This window comes from Lactuca virosa, chromosome 5, assembly GCF_052849685.1.
Source record: "Lactuca virosa cultivar CGN04683 chromosome 5, Lactuca_virosa_CGN04683_v6, whole genome shotgun sequence".
Classification (NCBI taxonomy): domain Eukaryota; kingdom Viridiplantae; phylum Streptophyta; class Magnoliopsida; order Asterales; family Asteraceae; genus Lactuca; species Lactuca virosa.
The window spans coordinates 151484558-151497852 of NC_136430.1; positions in this window are offsets into that span (position 1 = coordinate 151484558).

Sequence of the window (13295 nt, forward strand, 5' to 3'; positions counted from 1 at the left end):
AGGAGTTTCCTCCTCAGGTTGAACGCCAGTGTTAGAGGTTCCTTCATCGTTTGATTCTTGAAGCTCTTCAAGATCGATTTGCCTCCCACTGTCTCCTTGGCTTATGAGTTCTCGCTCTCGAAAAACCCCTCTCCTCACAACAAAGACAACATTGTCACTCGGTCTATAGAAGAGATATCCAAAGGACTTCTGTGGATAGCCGATGAAAATACACCGCTCACTACGAGGTTCGAGCTTGTCGTGAGTCTCTCATCTTACGAAAGCCTCGCAACCCCAAACCTTGATATGTGCCAACGAGGGAGCTTTCCCTGTCCATGTCTCGTGAGGTGTTTTGGCAACCTTCTTTGTAGGGACTAGGTTAAGGATATGGGAGACAGTCTCTAAGGAATACCCCCATAATAAGATAGGTAACGTAGCACGACTCATCATGGAACGAACCATGTCCAACAAAGTTCGATTACGCCTCTCAGCCACACCATTCAACTGCGGTGTCCTAGGTGGCATCAATTGCGAAACAATTCTGCATTCCTTGAGGTAGTCGTGGAATTCAAGACTAAGGTACTTACCACCTCGATTGGACCAGAGCATCTTAATTTTCCTGCCCAGCTGATTCTCCACTTCCTGCTTAAATTCTTTGAACTTTTCAAAGGTTTCTGACTTGTGCTTGATTAAGTAGATATAACCATATCTGATATAATCATCGGTGAAAGTCACATAGAAGCAGCTTGCATCCCTTGTGGTGGATCTAAAGGTCCCACACACATCGGTGTGTATGAGATCCAATAAACCCTCACCCCTTTCACAAGTACCCGTGAAGGGTGACTTGGTCATCTTTCCAAGTAAACAAGACTCGCACACGTCATCGTCCCTAAGGTCGAATGACTCCAACACTCCATCCTTTTGGAGTTGGGCTATGCGTTTCTTGTTGACATGTCCAAGACGACAATGCCACAAGCATGCTTTATCCAAATCATTGGAAGAATCGATATACAACACCTCATTTCCTAAGTTGAATACAACCATCACAGTTTCATATATTCCATTACAAGGCATTGCTTCAAAATAGAAAACATCATTAAAGAAAGCATTAATAGAACCCTTTTCATTATCAAACGAAAATCTAAAACCTTGTTTATATAAACCATGAAAAGAAATGATGTTTCTTGCCATTTCTGGCGAATAGCAACAATTATTCAAATCTAGTCCTAACCCACTACTAAACACTAAAGATTAAACTCCAATCTTGGTGACAGACGACACTCTTCTATTCCCCATGATCAAGTTTATCTTCCCATGCTTCACATCCCTACTTCTTCTTAGGCCCTGCAAATCAGAACAAATGTGAAAACCACATCCTGTATCGAGAACCCAAGAAATAGCATGTGATGAGTTATTAGATTGAATTGTATAAGTACCTTGGAAGGATGGTTTTATCTTTCCATCCTTGATGTCCTGCAGATACTTCGAGCAACTTCATTTCTAATGCCCATTCTCATGACAGTAGTAGCACTCTGCATCCTTCGGGTTGGAGGAGGGCGCAACGAGATCAACCTTGGTTCCACTAGAAGAGGTGCCATCTTGGGACTTTCCCTTATGGTGGCTCTTGGAAGGAGCCTTCCTCTTCTTACCCTTCCCCTGCCCAATAGCCAAGACAGGAGCAGCAACAGTAGGAGTTGATGCAACAGATTTGTCTTTGAGGTTGCTCTCAGTAATCCTCAACAGACCTTGAAGCTTGCTCAAAGTGACATCCTCCTTGTTCATGTGGTAGGTCATGCAGAACTGGTTGTAACAAGGAGGTAAGGAGTGAAGAATGATATCAATCACCTGCTCCTCATCGAAGTTAACATTTAACTTCAGCAGGCGGTCGACATATCTCTGCATTTTCTGCAGGTGGGCTGTGACAGACTCTCCGTCCCTCATCTTGGTAGTGATCATTGAAGTGATGATCTCGTACCTCTCCTGCCTGGCACTTTGGTGGTACCTGTCCAGTAAATCCTGACGCATCTCATAGGGATAAAAGTCCTCGTAGGACTTTTGGAGTTCGGCAGTCATAGTCGTGAGCATGATGCAATGGACTTTCGTAGCATCACGCTCATGAGCCTCAAAGGCAGCGATCTCCTCGGGAGTAGCAGTGTTGACATTCACTTCTTTCAGCTCCTTGTCGAGGACATACTCCTTGTCCTCGTAGCAGGTAACCATTCGAATGTTGCAGATCCAATCATTAAAATTGGTCCCATCGAAAATCACCCTCCCACACAAATTCATGAGTGAGAATGAGTCGGAAGAGTTCGATCCAGAAGCGTTGTTGTTTGAGGTAGACATCTGAAAAAGAAGAGAGACAAAGTTTGATTAGATAAGAATCCCCAATTAAACACCCAAATGAGAAATTAGGGCTAGGATCCAACAACATTATTCACAATTTAGAAGAGGGATGTCGTAATCTAAATCACAAATAATTTGAAGGTAAGTGAATGACGATTCACTAATTTCCACCATGAAAAACAAAAAAAATTAAGTTTTAAATGTATTGAAACTCCTAGATCTTTTGAGATTCATTGAACTTTTTAATGGCATGTTTAAATCTCGATATGCCCTTCAAGTTTGTGATTGGGATACCGAGGATCACAAACAAGGTGTGAATAACCATGCAAATGTACTTGGTACCCTCAATGTTACAGTCACCTAATCAATGTGTCGGTTAGCCACACACGCTCCATTGATCTATGCCAATCATCGAGTCACCATTTGCCACATTTGCTAGACCCAAATTAGTGTGCCGGTTAACCACACACGCTCCACTAACGTCTTGGCAAGGGTACAAAGTGTAATTTCATGGAATAGCATCATTTTCACATTTTTCCTAAAGTAACTAAGATTGAGAATTTTATATAAAAAATATTTAGTTACTTTATTAACCATTATACTTTTAATGAGGAATTAGTTGCCCTATCTTACCCGTTCGGCTAATGACGCTTCACCAATCAAGGAAGCGGTGGGTGAGAGTGGACACCCATTAAACTGCCATTTTATTGGCAGCAACCTTATACCCCCTATAGACCGGCTTCGTGAATGATGCCTACTAACGGTAAGACTAGCATTAATCTTATACATACATATATATATATATATATATATATATATATATAATCATTATTCTTATAATATTATAATAGTATAAGGGTTGAATTTTAAACTTGTAAAATTCTAGGGTTTAGAATTTAAATATTTCAAAATTAAAATTTTTAATCAAAATTTAAATTCCAAAACTTGAGAGAGAGTTTTGAAACTTTTCAAAACTTTCTAGATCAAAATTCAAATAATTTAATTAAACAATTAATTGATGATTATCTAATTTTGACCTAATCTAATTCCATGGCAAGATAATTTTTTCAAATAATTCAAATAATTAAAGTTTATCATATAAGGCAATAATTATCTAATTAACTGACAATTATCTTCTATTTTGATAAGGATAATCACATCATATTAATAAAATTCGGATTTAATCAATCAAAAATGTTTTTGGTAATTATCCCAAGTTAAAAGTAGGCCAAAATCCCGAAATTTTCTCTGTCTGACTCTCCGACTCGCCGAGTCACCATCTGGACTCGTCGAGTTCATCAGGTGACTCGACCGGTTTGTCAGGCAGAAAGCAAAAATTTCGATTTTAAGCAATGAATATTCATAGAATGCATCAAATACAATAGAAATCAATCAAGGCTCTGATACCACTGATGTGTTTTGAGCAATATATCAATCCTATGGTGCACATGCAAACCCTAAAGCTTTGGATCTAGGTTTCTCTATTGTATATGCAAATCATCCAAAGCTTACAAACCCTAATCTAACATACAACAAAACTTGAGGATAACATAAATAACCAATAAGAATGTTACCTTGATTGTTGCTTGAAGATCTTTAGCTTATGAGAACCTAGCACCTCAAATGTGATGCCTCTAATGGATCACAAACACCAAAGCAAGTTGAATAATCTTGGAGAGAGGGGATGAGAGGCTCAAAATCGGCTCTAAGATTTCTTAGGGTTTCTGGGTGTCGATTTCTAAAGCCCTAGGGGTCCTTATATAGTGGAGCTGGTAGAGTTTCAGTCAAAACCCTAATTGGATAGCTTAGGCCTTAAGCAGTCCAATGGAACCTTCTGGAATAAGGCCGTGGACGATTTCAAGGTGGGCTTCCACCCTAATTTCGTCCACCCCTTTATCCATATGATCCACAACCCAAAATCCAATTATCTTATAATTGCAAATCCAGTCCCCTAAGTTTAATTAATATCTTTTGATCACAAAATTAATTTCTTAATTAATTGTTGACCAATATTAATTAATCAATATGATTTCTCTTTTAATATATTATCCATATAATATATTAATAAACCATAATATCTTCTTTCTCCACTAATTATCCAGTCAAGTTGCTCCGGTGAAGGCAACCCAAAAGGACCATGTTACAACCGGGTCAAGTACATACCAAAGATTGCAGATTGTTGTAATTTATATATTGTAAAATCAACTATGAACTTTCAGATGAAATTTCAAATGTGTATTTAACGCTCGTCGTATTGTCCGACTATGCACCTAGCTAAAAACTATCTGTTGAAATGAACTATCCGAAACAAAATAGTCTACAAAAAGGTCGCAATGAACTAGCTCGCCATTAAAGGAAACTGATCGGCACGTTAAAACTATCTTCCGAAAAAAAACTATTCGCTGCCCGCTGCTTTGTGCGGGTGAATAACTAGTTTAAATTAACTTATGTTTGGATGGTTGGAATTGTTTATTTAAATCAATTTATGTTTTTATGTTTTTTTTTGTAAAAATGTTTATTGTTTTTTTTGGTGTTAGAAACAAAGTTTTTTAAAAATATTATTGGTTTAGATGGTTGATAACAAAATGTAATAAATTGATAAATTATTTTTTATTATTTGTGAAATGATGTTTATGTGTGTAAGGAGGAAATAGGTTATCAACAACTTTTTATATAAGTGGCTAAGTAAGTAGAAATATAATTTATCAAAAACTTTTTATTTAAGTAAATAAATGTTTATTATATTTTCATATCTAAATATTTAAACTTTTTATTACCACTGTCGTATCATTAGAGCTGACAAAAATCGACCCAACCCACCGGTCCAATCCGAACTCAACGCAAAATTAGCAGGTTGGGTTGAGATTTCAACCCATTTAGGTTAGATGGGTGAACCTAGGCATGCACAAACCGGTTTTTTTATGAACCGGACCAGTTCAGAAAACCGGTTTGGTTCTGGTCAACTAAGTCAAAACTGGTTCACCCGAAAACCGGTTCGGTTCCAAACCGGTCCAGCCCCAAAAAAATCCGAAAATATGTAAACCAGTTCAGAAAAAACCGGTTCAAAAACATTTCAAAACCGGTTCGACGCATATAAGGTTTTTTTTTTTTTTTTTTTTTTTTTTTTTTTTTGGGCTAATAAGTGTAAAATAGGAATAGGTTTTTTTTTTGTTTAAATTCTATTGTTTTTGATTGTGTTTAACCATAAAAAAAAATGGGATTCACAGTAGGTTTTTTGGGGTGGAATAAATTGGGAAGGCATAAGCCTTATGGTAATACACACACATATACACGTTCATATATATGCCAAAAGGTCAAAAAAAATTCTATTTTTTTCCTTTTGTTTTTTGTTTAATAATATACATATCTTTTGATGTATTAACTTTTTTTTTGTTTTAAATTTGATGTTTGTGTATATGTACAAAAACATAATGTATATACAAAATTGTTCAACTTGAATCAACATATTTTTTGGAGCAATTTTCAACCTTTTTTTTCATTTTTTTTGTTTTTTATATTGGAAATACATAATACAACTTCAAACATAAAAACACAAAACATCCAAATTGTCAAACTAATACATCTTCAAATATAAAACATTGTCGTCGTCGTAGTCTTCATTCCAAGTCCGTAGTCATTGTATTTATTCGTCATCCGCCATGTCGTTGCGCAATCATCTCTCATACTTGAGCTCTTCTAGGGTGAGTGGCACCAACATTCCCATTGCTACTTCTTCCTCATGTACTCGTGCTTCGGCATGCAACGATGTGCCTTCTAGTACTTCCATGTCTTGTATCCGTTCCATGTCATCAATGTAGCATTTCAAGCAAATGCACACTTCCACCGACAAAGGGGTGAGTTTTGTTCTTCTTGGTGATATAACCCTGCCACTAACAGAAAAAGCCGATTTCGAAGCTACCGTAGAAGCTTGGGAGCTTAGTAGATCACAGGCCATAGCGGCTAGAATCGGAAATTGGGTTTCCTTTCCTTTCCACCAAGCCAAAATATCAAAATTTTCAAACTCTTGAATACTCATTTGTGACAAGAAATCGGAACCAGTGTACCTTCCGAGCTCGCTACTAGGGGTGTTAGACCGAGCTCGTTTGGAATTTTCATTCCTCAAAGTATTATAGAGCCTAATTGTTTCGTTATTTTTGTGAGAAGTGGATCCGGATGCCCCCGTATTTTGCATCATGTCATGAATGTTTGTTGAACCATATTTTGTTAAATAAACTTCAAACAAATTTTGAAAAAGTTTGTTAAATTTTGAAACTTCTATTGATGCCTAATCCATGTCATCATCCAATAAACTCAAATCGTAACAAATATTTTCAATTAAAGTCTCAACCCCCCAACATTTAGAGCCAGATTCAAAGCGGCGGAACAAATAATAATGGGAGGCATTTCTTGAAAATATTTTTTTAACTTTGCTTTCATCGGTTTCATCATATTAGCAAACATTGTGATCCTCATTTCAAACTCATTTATTTTCGCACACATTACAAAAATTTGGTTTAAAACTAAACAACTTGTAGGATAATAAACCCCCGATAAAAAAATATTTGCTTTTTTAAAAACATCAGGCATGTCTGTAACAAGTTTGATAGTATCCCAACTTGATTCCGGATAAGCCGTAACCTTATTACGGTCCGCAAGGTTGTCATATAACATTTTTAAAGTATCTTTTTGACGTAAGGCACATTCAAACATTTTGCAAGTGGAGTTCCATCAGGTATTATTTTCCCAATTCGGACCTAAAAAGAGGGCATTCGCATCGGCACAAAATTGCATATAATTATGATATCGAGCATTACTAGAACTAAAAATATCTTTTAACATGTCTTTGAAACCATCTTTTATAGTTTCAATGCTAGTTAGTCCATGTTGCACCACCAAATTAATGATATGTGCAACACATCGACTATGAAAAAAAAACACAATCGCCAATTGGTTTATATTATAGTTTTAGTTGTCCAACCGCGACGGTGTTGTTTGAAGCATTATCAAAAGATATAGAAAATATCTTTCCTTCAAGTTTATAAGTTTTGATCACACAATCTAAAATTTTAAATAAATTTCTACCGGTGTGCGGATACTCAAACAATTCAAACGTAATCGTACGCTTCATCATTACCCAATTAGTTGGATTAATCCAATGAGCGGTAACACAAAGGTACGCATCCGGTGAACCGTGAGGAGCCGTCCAAACATCACAAGTTAAATTCACACCAATTTTTAAAGATTGAAATCCTAAAATCAATTCATTTTTTTGCAAGTTTCCACATTTCAATACAATCACGTCTAATAGAAGTACGACTCACATGGCAATATCGTGGTTGGAGAGTATCTTGGATGAGTGAAGTCAATCGTATGTTGTCGAAGTGGTCAAAAGGCAAGCATTCTTGAATCACGGACTTCGCCATCCTATCCCGAACTTTAGCCAAATCGTAACTCCACAATGTTGTATCATTCGCCATTGTTGTTTGATTATGTCCCAGCCCAAATTTCACCGCGGGGCATCTCTTGGTCATATGAGTTTTCAATGTCGAATTCTCATCTTCATTGAAAAAAGCACCACATTTCTTACATCGCGCTTTTGTTGGACCGCTCGACATTACACACAAATCAAAATTGCACCAAATAGCCGAATTTCTACTTGTTTCTTTGATGCTAACAACGGTAAGATTGTTTGATGAATCTCCGACACCAACGGAAGTCGAATCCATTGTTTGAATTAAGAGCAGTTTTTGAACTAAGAGACGTTTTTTGAGGTTTGGTTAAGCCAAAACATCTAATAACTATTTATACTATCAAATATTGGTGAATATGGCCAAAAGGGACCCAAAATCGAATGTTTAACAGCCTTAAACGACTATATAGCCGTTAGTATAAGACAAAAAAACGGGCAGAATCCGTTTAGGCGCAAAACCAGTTCAAAACCGGTTTGTAATAAACCGGTTCGAAACCGGTCCAAACGGTAGGAATGGCGAATTGGTATGGTCCGGCGGTTCGGTTCATAGGTGAACCGGTTCAGAGATAAACCGGTTTTCGGTTTAGTGACCGATTCGGTTTGTGAACCGGTTTTTTTGCCACGTCTAGGTCAACCCATCTAACTCATTTAATTAAATAGGTTGGTTGAGTAAATGTTATCAACTCGTTTTCAACCCACCAACCCATTTAACTTTAATATATATTTAATTTAATAATTATTTAAATATTACAATGTATAATCTAAGTATTAATTTATAAATTACTATGTTGTATTATTATTTATGTTTTAAAAAATACAATCCTAATTTTTATTTTTTTTCTTTGCACCGACAACACTAGTCCATCTTCAAAATCACTTCGAAATTACATAGCCTTAATGTTATTTAAACACTTTCTTTGTAGTTGTGAATTGAGATTGTGCTTTTATTATATTTTGAAAGTGTATTTAAGTTTGAAACTAATTTAAGTGGTGTAATCTTTAGTTAATTTCTTTACTTCTTTATTTTAAATGGGTTAACTCAGGTTTAACCCTTTTATTTAATATGTTGGGTTGAGAATTACATAAACGGGTCAACCCGGTGATAACATATTTATCTAAAAGGTTGGGTTAGATTGAAAATAACTTATTTAAATAAAAAGGTTGGGTTGGATTGAAATATTAACTCAACTAATAAATGGGTTGAACCGAACTCAACCCATATCGACCCATTGTCAGCTCTATATATCATAATAAATCAATAATCACCTTAAATAAGAAAATACCAAACAACCCCTAAATCAAATATTGTATTTGAAAAAATGCAATTCGATACTTTCAACTTTCTAATGTTTTCATTAATATAACACTTACAATATTTTTTTTTTAAATAAACCATTTAGCATAATATGATTACAATTTACAACAATTTAAGATGTCGGCATCTTATTTCTCAAAATTGTCTTTTCTTGTCGTTTTATCACAAATAGATGTTGCCCAGTTACGTCAATAACTTTTTTAATGTCATTATGTCACCTCTCACATTCAAAAATAATTATAAACTTTTATTTGTATTTGTATTTACATAAAACTTATACAATTGACTTTTAACTTTTAGAAAAAAAAAAGATAGAATATATAAATCTCATCAATCATCTTCTAAAAAACAGCCAAAAATTAGCAAAATTATATAATGTCATTAAAAGTGTATATGATTACATCAATTATGTAACGTTCCAAATTTTCAGACCAAATTTTTACTTTTAGAAACAATATCATTTTCATTCATAAAGAGTAACGAACCAAATTGTTTGACAACATAAATCAGAGCCATAATAAAATCAAATATGCAGAATATCTTAAAATCACATTAGTAGATGTGAAGAATCACGTCGTGTCTTTCCTCTTACTACTAGGAAAAATGAAACATTTTAAACTTAAAATCGTAAACACAAAACTCAGTGAATTCTTCAAAATACCTCATACATCACAAAATATCATACATAACAATAACAGCCTATTTAGCCAACGACATATTTCATTCAAGGGCCTATTTCAGCCTAGAACCTATTTCAACAAAGCCGTCCCAACCCAAAGGACTATTTCAACTAACCATATAAGCATACATGCATGAGTCACAAAGACAAAAAGCATATCATGACACCTAGTGTCCTACATAGTATAGTGAGAGATTCACCTAAATCTCAGAGCTAAAACCAACTACTCAAAGTCTCAACGAATCAGATATACGCACCGCTTAAACTTATAGCTCAAAACCTCCAAGTTTTCCCAAAAGTCAAACTGGTCAAAAAGTCAAAAGTTAACATCAAAGTCAAAGTCAACGGTCAAATAGACAATCACGCCGTGAACCTTGACCAGTCGCACCGTAATCCACTAGACGACAAAATAGTTGGAATCACTCTTAAAATCACGTCGTGAACCACAACAAATCGCGCCTCTAAACCCGACTTAACATCCACCTTTTCCTTAAGGTCTTAATCCTTCAGGACCTAAACGTTAACCTTCTAAACTAACTAAATCCTTGTCTTAATGGATGAAGTTCCAAACTTTATTCATTTGAATGCCCCCAATACATAGATCTACAAATATATGTTAAAAGAGACCAAAAATGAACCCATGACTTTGCAGGCATCAAGTGCAAGATAATAATTCTTCCATTATGTCACAAAAGGTCCATAAGACCCCAAGATTCAACCTTTAGGCGTGGAGCATTCTAAACTCCACCCCAAATAATTAAAAGGGATGAAAACCAAGCAAGGAACCTAGATCTATAATGAAAGAAGCATAAAGCATAGGACTTGAATACTCATAGAGGTCCAAAATATGTTGAGCCAAAGTAGAGACTTTCTTCACCTTCAAGCTTCACTAAAAGAGGTCCAAACACACAAAACTCAAGTATGGAGGATGAGGTTAGGTTAAGGGATGTTTGGAGAAGATAGAGACTGGCAAAAGACCTAATTCTCGGAGATAGAACCTTTAAACACGGGGTAAAACCCTAATTTTGTAAGTTTGGGCAGCACAAACTTCGTACCATGACAACCTTCATGTCGTACCGCGAAAAGCCTAATCTAGCAAGGCCCAAAACCAACTTAAGACCAAACTGCTTTTTAGCCCACCAAAGCCTTGTACTTATAACCCAAAATTCTCATTACCTTAAGGTTGAAACCTTGTCCTTTAAAACTCGAGACATTCTCTTGACTAAATTAAAATCCCCCATTCCAAAATAAGAAACTTCCCGAAACTAGATGTTAGAAATTGAAAAATCCATGTCATTAAAAATGTATAAACAATTATGGGAAATCTACTGAAAAATCCTTATGTTTATGCCTCATAATTGATTTAGCCCTTATCTTTTTTCAGTCAATTAAGTCCCAAAAACCACCCGTTGTCTTTATTTTGACCATTTTACCGGTAAACCGGTAACCAACAGAATATAATGACTTTTTCGCAAATAAATCTAAAATGTAAGGATTATATATATATATATATATATATATATATATATATATATATATATATATATATATATATATATATATATATTGTCTAACAGATTGTATTATCATACATTAATCTTATGATATTTTTCTTTTTTCTGACAGATAGGGGTGACAATTGTTGACACGACACGACAAAAATACACGACACGAAACGAAATTGGGACGAAACTGAAATTCGAATTCATGTTCGTGTCGTGTTCGTGTCAAGAGTAAAAAACACGATGTCGTGTCGTGTCGTGTTCGTGTTCAAAATTCGACACGATATTGACACGATTTAGCATTTATTTGTCGTGTTTTTTGTGTTTCTCATGTTATGTGTGATTAAATATTAATTAAATACACTAATTGTTATATTATGTTATTTTTGTCGTGTCGTGTCGTGTTTGTCTTTTTTTAATTGGTTCTTTTCGTGTTAGCTAGAAAAAACACGACATCATGTCGTGTCGTGTTACATAAAAAATTGTCGTGTCGTGTCGTGTCAGGCAAAAACACGACACGATGACCCGATTTGCCACCCCTACTGACAGATAATATATGTTATGAAAATAGTTTTTTTCTTCTAAAAATAACCGTTTTTATAATATTTATGTCTAATAGATTGTATTATCTTACATTAATCTTATCATTTGATTTTTCACTAGAACAATGCATAATTTTATAAGACATATTGGTATATGATTATGAAAGAATAATTTCGGGATACAAGTTGGGATAATTTTTTTAACAAGTATATAATAAAATTTAAAATTTAATAATAATATAATATAACGTAATACGGGAAAGTTTTATCTATAGAATATGAATAAGTCAAATAACAAGAATATCTTTATCTTTAGCATGTTTAAAAAAAGAATCGAAATGAAATCATTCTTAATTAAGGAATCTAGATTTCATGCCTTTTAAGTTACACATAATTCCCTTTTTCTCTCTTTTCTTTGTACTTTAATTTCACCAAATTACTAATCTTCAATTTCCAAAGTGTTTAGAAACATTGTAGAAATTTCTTACATATGGACGATGAAGTATCAATTTGTAATAATCATATTTATGATAAACATGAATTCCCTGTTTATTATGCATAGAAACTTGAAGATTTCGAGTTTTCTAATCATGATAAACTACAAAATGTCTAATTTTAGATAAGAGAAATGAGTAATCCCAATGGAGGTGAATTTCTGATATTTGTTTAAAGCTTTACTGTTTTTCAAATTGTATTTTCTAATAAACATGTTTAAACTTATATATTAATATTTTCATGAAGAAATTCATTCATTACCATACAGATTGAAATCGCGACTACACATTGGTGAAATTAGTAAACATATACATGGTGATGTATTTTGATTTTGTGTGTGTGTTTTTTTGAACTTCTTTTGTTATGAGTATGGGTAAATTGAATATATTTGAACTCCATTACACTCATTATATCAAAAGATGAAGAAAACGAAAGCGAGTTCATTGATGATGATACGGAGGATACTAATGACTTCCATAAATGTAACATCATCCAATAAAGTTCTCGCAGAATAAGTTCGTATTTTTATTCGCTTATTTACAAAAAGCACTACTTTAATTATATTTTTTAACTCAAGTATGTGTAATTTTATATTCGTCACCATTCCTATGTTTACTTTATAGGTAAATTGTTTTTAATAATTGATTGTTATATCTATGCAGAACAATCACAGATGAAGTTTCTCCTGGTGGCTCATTATATTGGATACCGATTGTTTCTAAGGAGATCAAATAAAAAAGTTGAGTCAACATTTCAATCATATGATGTAGCTATTAGAATGTATAGAAACTATGCATTAGATGTTGGTTTCAATGTCAAGCTTGGAACAATTAGAAAAACAACATACGACATGATTATAAAAAGTCGTATGGTATGCAATCGGGAAGGTAAACCCAATACAGGTAAAGTAGATACTATGGACACGCAACATAATTAGACTGAAAGAAGGAAAGATTTATTTAGAACCCAA